This window comes from Mustela nigripes, chromosome 9 (assembly GCF_022355385.1).
Source record: "Mustela nigripes isolate SB6536 chromosome 9, MUSNIG.SB6536, whole genome shotgun sequence".
Lineage (NCBI taxonomy): Eukaryota > Metazoa > Chordata > Mammalia > Carnivora > Mustelidae > Mustela > Mustela nigripes.
This window is the reverse complement of record NC_081565.1, coordinates 32,859,617-32,872,121: the sequence shown is the minus strand read 5'-3', so window position 1 is coordinate 32,872,121 and position 12,505 is coordinate 32,859,617. Positions and strand designations below refer to the sequence as shown.

At 46.8% G+C, this 12,505-nt stretch overlaps 1 long non-coding RNA gene across 1 annotated transcript in view; it reads right to left on the bottom strand.

Moving 5' to 3' along the window:
• LOC132025079 (uncharacterized) overlaps positions 1–12,297 on the bottom strand; it is a 43,192-nt gene extending 30,895 nt beyond the window's left edge. The window contains exons 1-2 of the long non-coding RNA XR_009406408.1: positions 12,210–12,297; positions 11,489–11,646 (exon numbers count right to left, since the gene is read on the bottom strand). This is a non-coding gene — a long non-coding RNA (uncharacterized LOC132025079). The remainder of the gene's footprint in view (positions 1–11,488; positions 11,647–12,209) is intronic.
• Positions 12,298–12,505: the final 208 nt, after the last annotated feature.

The following is a 12,505-nucleotide window of genomic DNA, read 5'->3' as shown; positions in this document are numbered from 1 at the left end:
AATGTGGGACTTGATCCCAGGACCCTGAAATCATGACCTGAGCCAAAGGCAGACGCTTAACCTAGTAAGCCACCCAGGCATCCTGGTAATTAATATTTAAAAGAAGGTCTGGGGTGCCTGGGTGGCTCAGTGGGTTACGCCGCTGCCTTCGGCTCAGGTCATGATCTCAGGGTCCTGGGATCGAGTCCCGCATCGGGCTCTCTGCTCAGCAGGGAGCCTGCTTCCTCCTCTCTCTCTCTGCCTGCCTCTCTGCCTACTTGTGGTCTCTCTCTGTCAAATAAATAAATAAAATCTTTAAAAAAAAAAAAAAAAAGAAGGTCTGGATTCAAATGCCAGCTCTGCCATTCATTGGCTGTGTTGATGTAAGACAGATAGTCACCTAACTTCTCTTTCATCTGTTTACTGATCCACAAAACCAGAATAATGACCTCTGTCCTACCTGCTTCCTAGCTCCGATGGGAAGAAAAAAATCAGAGAGATAGAAAAAAATTAGAGGACAGATCATCCAGCCCTCCTCAACTGTCTAACATTATTGTAACATCACGGTCCCTGAGCTCCAGGCTTGGGCCCTGCCAGTGGCAGCTCCTGTCTGCTGAGTCTTGTCTTGCTCTAAGGCACATACAAGGGTCACAAGCATCCACTCCTTTCTGCATCCAATTCAGTGAGTGTGATCCAGGCCAAGCTGGGAGGGAGCCTAGTCTCTGGCTAAATAAACATGGACACTAAGAGTATCTGGGCTCTTAGAGGCTCTCACCACCTGCTGGAGCATTTCAGCTCAGCTAGTCTGACCAGAGCCAGAGCTCTGCACTGGCTTTTGCCCTCAGCTGCCTCTTCTTCCACAAGCAGCAGACCTCTGGTGGGGAATAGAGGAGGGCCTTTGTTGGGAAGATCCTCAGCATCCCAAGATGGGAAGCACTGCTCTCACTTTGTTTTGGAGATAGGAAGGGCCTCAGTTTTCCTCTCTATAAAATGAGGGTGTTGGATTAGGTCAGAAGTCACAAACTCATAGCTAGATGCAGCAGATGTGTTGTATTTGCCCCACAGGGCACTTTCAGTATTTTTTTAAATAGCCCTTACTTTTAAAGCAGTTTTAAGTTTATAGAAAATTGAATGGAAAGTAAAGAGTTCCCATACGCCTCCTCTCCCTACATCTAATTCAACAGTTTCTTCTATTACTAACATCGTGTGTTAATGCAGTACTTTTGTTGCAACTGATGAACCCATATATTCCTATTATTATGGATTAAAGCCCATAATTTACATGAGGGTTCAGTCTTTGGACAGTTCTGCGGGTTGCGACAGATGCAGAGCGTCGCGGAGTCAGCACTACAGCAGCATAGGAACAGTTTCATTGCCCTAAAAAATCCCGTGTTTCCTACATTCATTCTCTCCCCTTCCCCCAAGCCCCTTGCAACCATTGTTCTCATTGTCCATAAAGTTTTGTCTTTCTAGAATATCATATGCTTGGATTTTTACAGTATAGCCTTTTCAGACTGGCTTCTTTCACTCAGCAACATGCACTTAAGGTTCCCCGTGACTTGTCACGACTTGCTAGTGCACGTCTCTTTATTGCTAAGATTCCATTGTATGGATGTACCGCAGTTTCTTTATCCATTTACCAGTATGATTTTAAGCTAAAATCATTTACCAATAGTAAAGAATGAAAGGCATTATATGAAATCCGTATTTTCAGCTTCTCTTAAAAATGAGAAGCTTTGGCAACACTGGGTCTCCCTTTCCAGATGGCAACAAGTAGGTGGAATTGAGCAGTAGTGGGCCTCTCTGGCTGGGGCACGGTGACCTGCTCATGACAGTCCCCTCCTGTCCTCATGTGACCTGCCAGGTTGTGTTAAGCACTTAGACCAAGCTTTGCATCTTGTTAGCAGGGCGGCTTCAGGTAAATGGGCTGACTGTTTTCCATGTGCACCACTCCTATCCTTCCATCCTGTCCCAGCCCTTTTCTGTCCTGCTCTGTGTCCTGAGGGGCTGAACCTGCAGACTACATTTCCCAGGTACCCTTGCTGGCTGGCTTCCGGGTGGGTATGGCTGTACAAGGCATCAAGGCATCTGCGTGAGAGCAGAGGGTGAGAGGAGCGGGTGACCACTGTGTAGTCCCATCATGCTCCCCCGCTGGGGCACCAAGGGTCGGGCAGCAGCTGCAGCTCTTCAAGACTATGGCTCCTGCGAGGTGACTCTCTCCCGTTGTCCCAATCCTCTCTGGACACTGGTGACTCCACACCCTCTCTTTGCCCCTTGCCTCTGTGGCTAGCCTCTGGGTTTCTTAACATCTTGTTTGTCCTCTTAATACTGTTACTGCCCTGTAAGTAGTCTCTTCTCTGAAAGTGAGGAATGGGAATTATGTTAATACCCGCTTAATAAGAATGATGTGACAATTAAATGAGAAAAATGTACGTGTTGTGCCTGACACATATAAGTGTGATTTAATGATTCACGTTCAGTGAATGCTCATTAGTATTATTACTATCATTGTTACCTTTTTATGACTTAGCTTATGACCCTGCAGCTTCATGGCCTCTGCAGGTCCTTACAGCATATACAGAATATGAATGGGTGACTTGCTACACAAAAAATAAATCTGCTACTAAATAACCAGAGATTCTTGTAATCTTTTTTTTTTTTTAATGTATGGGGTTTTCCATTTTTATCTTGTCATCTTTTGACCCCAGAGTAGAGCTAAAGCCTGGGCAGTGGAAGTTGTCATTACCTCTGGCCTCACATGATGGTAGCCACGTGGTACTCTCATCCCACCTATAGATAACAGCCAACGTTTATGGACCCCTTTCTCTGTACCAGATAATCCAAGTCTCTATATGTGAAATTACATAACCACCTACACACCAGTGCCTCCACAGACGAGTCAATGAGGCTCTGAGAGACAAAGTGACTTGTCCAAGGTCATACAGTCAATAGGTTGTCAAACTGGGTCTGAACTCAGGTCTCTTGCACTTCCTGCCACATGTCCCACCCCCTTTGAGGGTGAGGACTCTGCCACATCACCACCCAGAATTTTCCTCACCACAAAAATCTTCTCATTTCTAAATAGAAGCTTCATTCAGTGTTACAAACGCCCTGGTCAGGTTAACAGGAATCTTGAGAAACATAAAGTGATATTACTGAGGGTGGGGTCAAAGCCCCCACTCGACCACCCCCTTTACTTGTCAGGCTCTAGCAAACACTCCCTCCCTTCACTTCATGATGCTGGCCAGGATCCTGGAGGCTGTGCCCAGGCTGATGCCTGACGTGTCTCCTTGCAAGACGGGAAAGACCCAGTCAGCTTGAGGAGCCCGGTGAGGAGGAAGCAAAAAGTGAAGCTTAGACAAAAAATCAAATCCCTCTGTTCAAATGTCAGCACAACAGATCTTTGTGGAGTAAAGTTCAGGGCTGAACTTGTTCAGGGCTGAATAAGTCAGTCAGTCCACCAGGGCATCAGAGCTGGGCAATCTGCAGGGTCTGGACCCATGTTCTGTTTCCCACCACTTCAGTCTCCTTGCCTGTGGACTGCGCTACTGCTCATCTATCTTTTGGAGATTGTCTTGAAGACTGAAGGACACCACACACACATAGTACCTAGCGCCCTGTGGGCCCTCAGTGATGGCTGGTTCTGCCCTTCTGCCTGGTTTCACATCCCCTCCACGTGTTCTCTGACTTTTCTCAGCCCTCTGGAAACTTGTTCTGGCTGATAATAGCAATGGTATCTAAGGATTATTATGTTGGGGGATTTTTAGAAAGCAAAAGGTTCAGAAACCTCAAGTTCTAAATCCTTGGCTATATATCTGTGTGTCTCAGCATTCGGTGCATTGCCATGAACAAGGTAGGTGCTTGAGAAATATTAGTTGACTTAATGATTTTAATTGTAGCTGCTTAAGGCTGGGATCACTGCCACCTCCTTCATACTTACTAAGCACTTTGACACTTATGACATCTCCAGAGCTCCCAACCACCTAGGAGGTGGGCTGGAAAGCATACACTATCCCCATTTTATGGATGGGAAAAACAAGTTTCTGTGAGGTTAGGCAACTCGCCAAAGGTCACAGAAGTTTCCTGATTCAGAATCCAGCGGTCTTTACAGTCTCATGAGCTGCCTGCTTATCTGTGCTTGGGAAGGACAGGGTATCTTTGAACTTGCCTCCCAGTGATGATGTCTCACCCTCAGAAGCTAAGATGCAGCAAGATGAAGCACCGTGCCCAGGACACACCACAGTGGGAACCAAAGTTCCCCTGTTCTCAGGGAACCCATGTTCTCAAAGAACCCATGTTCTCCAACTCTTTCCTTTGGGCTCTTCTCATTGTTCTGCATGCCTTAGATTCAAAAGGAAATAGACATAAGGTAGGGAGTACTCACAACTAACAAAATAAGATCTATACTACAGGTCCTCAGATCCTCAGTAAATCAAATGTCCCCAGAGAGCAACCAGGAGAAGTCTCCGAACCAGTGCTCCACTGGCCTGAAGGACCCAAGGGTGAGATGTCTCCCGGGAGGCTGGCCTAGTTTCCCAAGAGCTCAGAAATGGCATCCAAGCCCCACAGCCCCTGGGTGAAGCCAAGCATGGGGATCCCAGGGCACCAGGCTGCACACAACACCCTCTCCAGCACTGATCCTGACCTAGACGTCACAGGTGAGTGACTACCCAAGCAGGTACTAAGAAAGAGGGGCGGCCAGGGCTCCAAGAGACACTTGACTTGTCTCTCAGTGGAGCCAGGGACATGCTCCAGTGACGCCCATCGCCACTTCCTCCAAGTGCATACTGCCTCTCTGGAGCCTGCCTTTGGCCCTGTCCAAAGGACCAGTGGGAGATGGTCAAGGGCTCCTTCTCCGACCTGAGCAGTCAAAGAGAGCTGGGCGAATGGAGTCATGGAAAACTCGTGTGCTTACTTACTCATCAAATAGTTGCCAACTACCTGCTCTCTGTCAGACTGCACTGAGAACTTGGTACAATGTTCACCCTGGACAATCTGTAAGACTTATACCTGAGTAACCAAAAGACAGAGCAGAGAGTGGTAGGGTCCTCGAAGAGGGGCTCTGGAGTCAGGCTGCCTGGCCCAACCTCAGTCCAGTCCTATGATGTTGGGTGACCCTGAGCAAGTGGCTTACCCTCTCCAATCTCTGTGTCCCTCCTCCACAAGCTACTCTAAAAATGAAATAAGACAGTTGGCTTGGAAGTACTTTCCACAGAAGCTGGGCAGGGAGAGATTACTCCAGTTGTTTCACGATTTCATCGCTAATGTAGATGTCAGGTAGTTAGCACCTTCTAAGTTCCAAGTGTCTGCTCAGCATCACATATCATTACTCCAACAAACATGGTGCAGCTGTATTATCTTTATTTTAGCAATGAGAAATGGAGGCTCAGAGAGGGGTAGGGACTTACCCATGGTCACACAAACTGTAAGTGACAGAGCCGGGAATGGGACCCAGGTCATTTGGGATCCCAGAGCCTATGTTCTCTCTGGATTGCCTCTTATGGCTTCCCTCTTCTCCTTTGGCCTTTCATTCAAAGTGATTTATGGAACCCTTTCTATGTGCCATGCTCCAAAGGTACAGAGGGGCACAAAACAGACCTGGAGCCTTCCCTCACAGCCTCACAGGCTAGTGGGGAGCAAAGCAAGAAGAATAATTATGAGCATTACCGTTGTCACCAAAGGGCACGTCAGAGCCCCGTGGGGCTGTGAGGCTTGTCTGGAAATCAAGCAAGGCTTTCCAGGGAAAGTAGTAACCTTTAAGATAAGATCTGAGGCCTGACTGAATTGGCCAGACAAAGAATCAGACAGAGGGGACAGTGTGAAATCTGGAGCCACAGGTAAACAAGAAACAGAACAGAATGTACTGTTCAAAGAACAGAAAGAGACTGGGAGCAAAGCCACAGCAGGAAGCAGTGCAGGGATGGGCTGGAGAGGGAGGCAGGAGCCTTATAACACATGCCAAGGATTTTGGACTTGATCCTGAGGGCCCTTGAGAGTTAAGTTCCTAGGCCCTCATACCACTCCTTTTATGTCTTGTGGCTTCCTCATCTGCGCTCTGACTGGCTGATTCAGCAGCTGCGGAGTGAGTAGGGACAGGGACCAGCAGAGCTGTGACTGACCACATAAGCCATCGCAAAGCTGCCTACAGGACAAGGGAGGGGTTGGGGCAGGGTAGCACCAGGGACAGCTCTCAGTGGCTCTCAGGACTCTGTTGCAGAAAGCCCTCACTCTCATTCACTCTCTCATTCATTCATTCATTCTGTAAGTATTTGTTGAGTGCCCTAATAGAAGGGCACTGTTCTGGGCACTGGAGGATACAGCAGAAAACTAAACAGATGGAATTCCTTGTCCTCCTTGAGATCACCTTCTTTCCAGTAGAGGAAGACAGGAAATACACCCGCGAAATAAGACAACTGTTAGAAGGTAGCCTGTGTATAGAAAGAACAAAGCAAGGAAGCAGCCCAGGGGTGCAAGCAAGCAGGGGAGTCACTGTAACTTTAAATAGGATGATCAGAGAAGGCTCTACCCGAAAAGGGATATCCAAGTAAATATATGATTAAGGGAAAAGGAGAGTCAAGGGCACCCACAGAGAAGAGTGTTTCAGGCAGAAGGAAGAACTCTGGAACAGGAGAATACCACAAATGTGAGAGACTCTGTGAGGAGGGTGGAGGTAGGTGAGTAGGAGTGACTGATTTCAGGAAAATGGCAGGGAGGGAGTCAGAGCAGAGACGGCCATTGTAAGGACTTGGCTTGTAGTCTGGGTGAGGAGCCACTCGGGAAATCTGAGCATAGAAGTGACTGGTTTTTTGTTTTTGTTTTTGTTTTTGTTTTTGTTTTAGGAGAGAGAAGTCAGGGAGGGACAGAGGGAAAGGGAGAGAAAGAATCTCAAGCAGGCTCCACGCCCAGCATGGAGCCCAACATAGGGTTCAATCTCATTACCCCAAGATCATGACCTGAGCTGAAATCAAAAGGTGGATACTCGGGGCACCTGGGTGGCTCAGTCGTTAAGCATCTGCCTTCAACTCAGGTCATGATCCTGGGGTCCTGGGATCGAGCCCCGAATCGAGATCCCTGCTCAGCAGGAAGCCTTCTTCTCCCTCTCCCACTCCCCCTGCTTGTGTTCCCTCTCTCGCTGTGTTTCTTTTCTGTCAAATAATAAATACAATCTCTAAAAAAAAAAGTTGGATGCTCAACTAACTGAGCCACCCAGGCGCAGCAGTGACATTATTTGACTTGTATTTCACATGTGGATTTCTACCAAAAGCCCAAAGAAGGGCAGTCATAAAGGAAAGCTGAGTGAGCCCACCCAGCACTCCGGAGCAGGAAGGCCAGTGCGGACGTCCTAAGGCTTCCCCCATGAAAGAGCAGGGCCAAGTATGAAGCGTATTTGGCCATGATCCTTCAAGGCAGAGTGTGGAGGAAGCCCTTAAGGATTGTGAACCAGAATGCCCTGGAGCAAACCACCCTCCCAGCAAGGCAGAGAGGGAAGTCCCTGTCAGTAAGCACTTGCTGTGTTCCAGGCACTTTACCTACATTGTGTCCACTCCTCTCAACAAGGCTGTGAGGTGGGAGTTATTATCTTTGCTTTTCAGACAAGGATAATGAAGTTCAGGGAGATGATGCTACTTGTCTGATGTCACCTCTTTAATGGTAGAGGAGCTGAAATTTGAACATAGGTCTCTCTGATGACTTCAGTCTCTGCTCTGGCAGGGCTTCGTGGGACAGGTGGTATTTGCCCTGGGCTCTAAAAGCAAAGTAGACTTGGTCAACTAATCTTCAACAAAGCAGGAAAGAATATTCAATGGAAAAAAGACAGCCTCTTCAACAAACGGTGTTGGGAAAATTGGACAGCCACTTGCACAAGAATGAAACTGAACCATTTCCTTACACCATACACAAAAATAGACCCAAAATGAATGAAAGACCTAAATGTGAGACAGGAATCTATCAAAATCTTGGAGGAGAACACAGGCAGCAACCTCTTTAACCTCAGCTGCAGCAACATCTTGTTAGGCATGTCTCCAAATGCAAGGGAAGCAAGGCTAAAAATTAACTATGAGGACTTCATCGGGATTAAAAGCTTTTGCACAGCAAAGGAAACAGTCAGCAAAACTAAAAGGTGACCTACAAAATGGGAGAAGCTATTTGCAAATAACATAGCAGATAAAGGGGAGTATCCAAGATCTATAAAGAACTCATCAAACTCAACACCCAAAAAACAAAAATCCAGTCAAGAAATGGACAGAAGATATGAACAGACATTTCTGCACAGAAGACATACAAATGGCCAACAGACACATGAAAAGGTGCTCCACATCACTCATCATCAGGGAAATACAAATCAAAACCACAGTGAGATACCACCTCACACCAGTCAGAATGGCTAAAATTAACAAGTCAGGAAATGACAGATGTTGGTGAGGATGTAGAAAAAGAGGAACCCTCGTACACTGTTGGTGGGAATGCAAGCTGGTGCAGCCACTCTGGAAAACAGCATGGAGGTTGCTCAAAATAAAGCTATGCTATGATCCAACAATTGCACTACTAGGTATTAACCCAAAGGATAGGAACATAGTGATTTGAAGGGGCACGTGCATCTAAACCCCAAATTTTATAGCAGCAATGTCCACAATAACCAAAATACAGAAAGAGCCCAGATGTCCATGACAGACAGATAAAGAAGATGTGGTATATATACACAATGGAACATTATTCCGCCATCAAAAAAATGAAATCTTGCCATTTGCAACGACATGGATGGAGCTAGAGTGTATTACGCTAAATGAAGTAAGTCAGAGAAAGACAAATAACGTATGATTTCACCCATATGTGGAATTTAAGAAACAGGGCAGATGAACATAGGGGAAGGGAAGGAAAAATAAATAAGATGAAATGAAAACAGGGAGGCAAACCATAGGAGACGCTGAACTCTACAAAACAAATTGAAAGTTGCTGGAGGGGAGGTGGATTGGGGGAATGCAGTAACTGGGTGACGGGCATGAAGGAAGGCACTTGATGTAATGAGCACTGAGTGTTATATGCAACTGAGAATCACTAAATTCTACCCTTGAAACTAATAACACATTATATTTTAACTAAATTGAATTTAAATAAAGAATTTTTTTAAAAATTAAAAGAAATAAAAGCTAGGTAGGCTTTACACATGTAGAGAGAAGATCACAATGAGGAAGGGAACATAGGGTATTTCAGGTGACAGAAACAGAATGGGACGGGGGATATTTTGGGTCTCTCGATTTAAAAATAGAGACAACTTTGCTGTTTTCAAAAAACAGAGTACGTGCTGGAGCTGAGCCTGAAAAGGACAGTTAGGACCAATTCATGAAAAAGAGCCTTAAATGCTAGGCTAAGGCAGGGAGTCAGGAGCAGCTCCCTCCCCTGGTATCCAGAGAGCTTCCAAGTTTGTGACCTCAGTGCAGAGGGTTAGAGGAGAAACCAACAGCACAGAAGAAAATGACTTCTTGGATCACATCTAAGCATGCAATTGTAGCAGCTTTTTGGAGGAAAAAATAAATAAGTAACACCTGCCAGGCTTTGCTTGATAACTTCTACAAGGGAGTTTTGGAAACAGACAGGCTGGTGGATCAAAACGTAATGCTCACCACTTAAATAGCTTTATTCTTCAACAGCTACACTAAGTCCCTAAGCCTCCCAGCACAAGGGAGGAGGTAACAGTCATCTCTATTCCTTGAAGAGGACAGACAACCCAGTCTGTGGGCACCTGGGGCCCCAGATCAGACTCTCAGAATAACAGGGGGCCCCATCCCTGGGGGTGCTCTGGAAGGACTCAAGAGGGCAGAGGGGCTGCTGGGTGGGGAGGTTGTGTCCTCTTAGATCTTGGGCCCAGTACCAAATCCACCCTAATGCTGATGCTGGAGCCTGAAAGGGACTATTTGGAGACCTACAGGAGACCGAGGAATGGATCTCAAGAGGTCTTAATTGTCCACCACTCTCAACTCCTTTTTGGCCTGTCGCTTGCTTTACGCTGGTCATCTGCCATATGATACAACTACTACTGCAGGGTCTCACCATGTGAGAGCTGTTGAAAAGGCCAGCCTTCCGTCCCCAGCCCATCCTCAACACCCTGCAACCACCTATAAGGCCTTATATGCCTACTGGCCTCTTCTGACAGCCAGAGAGAACAAGGGAATTGCAGCCATAAAACTGGACTCCAAATAGAACCTTCTAAGAGTCCAAAACAGAGAAACAGCAACCCTCCATAGGGGGTCTCCTCATGTTTCTTATCCTAAAGACCACTTCCCTTTCCCTTCTCAGAAACAAAAACCCCTTGTCAGTCCTTCACCAGAGAAGCCACCTCTTTTCCATTTAGGAAAAGCTCGACCCCTTATCACAGAGATGGGACTAACCCAAAGTCAAGGTGACCCATAGTACACAGTAACTCTCTAGCAGAATCCTTCCCAAAGTCTGAGTCTTAGATCACCACACAGGGCCCCAGCAGAACAACACAGAGGACAGGAGGGGAGGGAAGGGCTTGGGAACTCAAAGGAGAGTGCTCATCAATGTGTCTCCATCAGTATGGGATAAGCCTACTCATTCTTCCCACACGAGTGCATGCATGCACGTCTGTACACACACACACAAACACACACTCACAATATTTCAAAGCTAAAAAATAATTCTCAAAGCCAGCATAGGATCTAGGCTATTAGAAGAAAAACATTTTCCTAAATCTACATAATCTGCATCGATTCCTCTGCCCACATGAAGATCCATCTTATATCACTAGGCAAACAGTATCATGTCCCCTTTTTTGCTCAAGCCAGTTGGAATTTTCCATCACTTGAAACTACAAGAGTCCTGACCAATGCATCTCACCTTATTGTATTGGTTAAAAAGCTTTCTCCTGCAAATAACAGAAATGTATTATTTCACAAAATGAAGTGTAAAGGTGGGATAACCTCTAGGGTGCATTGACTCAGAGGTTTAATGGTGTTTTCAAGGTTCTTTCAAGCTCCCCACTCTGCCTAGAAAAGAGATGACCAGAGTGGTTTCAGTTATCACATCCATATGAAATATCTGGATGACATCAACCTGAGAAAATAGAAGGGCCAGTTTTACTACAGCTCTTTCTCAGGGACAAGGCAAGGAAACTTTCTTGAAGTCTCTAGCAGGTATCTCTGGGGCTTCATTAGCCAAATCCCTCAACCAATGGATTAGGACAGAGACAATGGCAAGCAAAATGGGATTTTCCTTAGACCAATCATACTCATCTCTAAAGCTGAGGGTGGGTCAGAGTGCTTCAGAAGCACTCAGAAGCTGTGTAATGAGCAGGCTATCCCAATCACATCAGGGTTCTATTAGGAGGAGCAAAAGGTGAGAGGGCATTGGGCAGGCTGCCAACCGTGTGCTTTGCACTATATCCAATGGCTATGCTGGTTAAAGCTTTCCTTAAATTTGGGCCACACCAAATCCTTGGACAGGATATTTTCTCCCTGCAAGGGGGTGGTGGTCAGTGAAGACATGTACACACCTTGTCCAGGACCAATTTTTAGCCAGGTCTTCCAGTCGTTGCTTCTCCAGTTATTGTGAGGAAGGTTCTCCCAAGCTGACGTGGGGTTGGGCTGGAGTAAGGTGGGGCTGGAGGCGGGAATGCCAACTGGGAAGTCAGAAAGGCTGTCAGTCCAGGACCTGTGAAACAAGGAGACAGCCCAGCCCAGTAATGCTGGAGCCTGAGTCATGAGCAAATTCTCAGGCGAAGGCTGAGGACAGGAAGGTGTGCTCACAGAAGGAAGACTCTCAGGGATCTACCAAAGGAGGACATGAAGGCCTTCCATGAAGGTAAGGGAGAGAGACAAATAAGGGGCAGAGGGAGGAGACCCGCAAAGCATTCCCTTTCCCTTGTTCTGAATGGTACTGGGCATGCGGAGGGCCAGCCCCTCCAGCAGACAGTCCTTGAGTGACTGGGACAGGGAACCTGGGATTTGCTCCCTGCTGCTGGCCCACCTCCAGTCTCAGGCTAACCTTCACTCCCCAAATACTCTGGGCTATTTCTTGCCCTCAAGACTTTGTCAACGCTGCCCCCTCATCAGAAAAGCGTTTTCCTGCCTACGATGTCCCACTTCGTCCTTCACATGTAGCCTCTGGAGCCCCAGCTGAGTCCGTGATGGCCCCTTCCTTTTATTCCCGCATAGCCATAGAGCTGTATGCCTTGCCTTGGCTTATAATTCCCACCGAAATGCCAATCTGCTCACCTCCCAGAATGAGCTGAGAACACTCCAAGGGCAGGGACCATGTGTTGTTCATTTTGGAGACCTCTGCAGTGTCCAGCCAGTGTGGGGCCACAGCACCTGCTTGAGAAGCAAGGGCAGGGATGGTGGGAAGGAGGGAGGTTCCTATTGCCTTCTCCAGAGCTGAGCTGTTCAGTATGGTAGCCCTTGCCATATGTGGCTATCTAAATGTAAAAATTTTAAATTTAGTCCTTTAGTTATACTAAATGCTTTTCAAAGGTTCAATAGCCACATGTAACTAGTGGCTACTGTTTAGACAG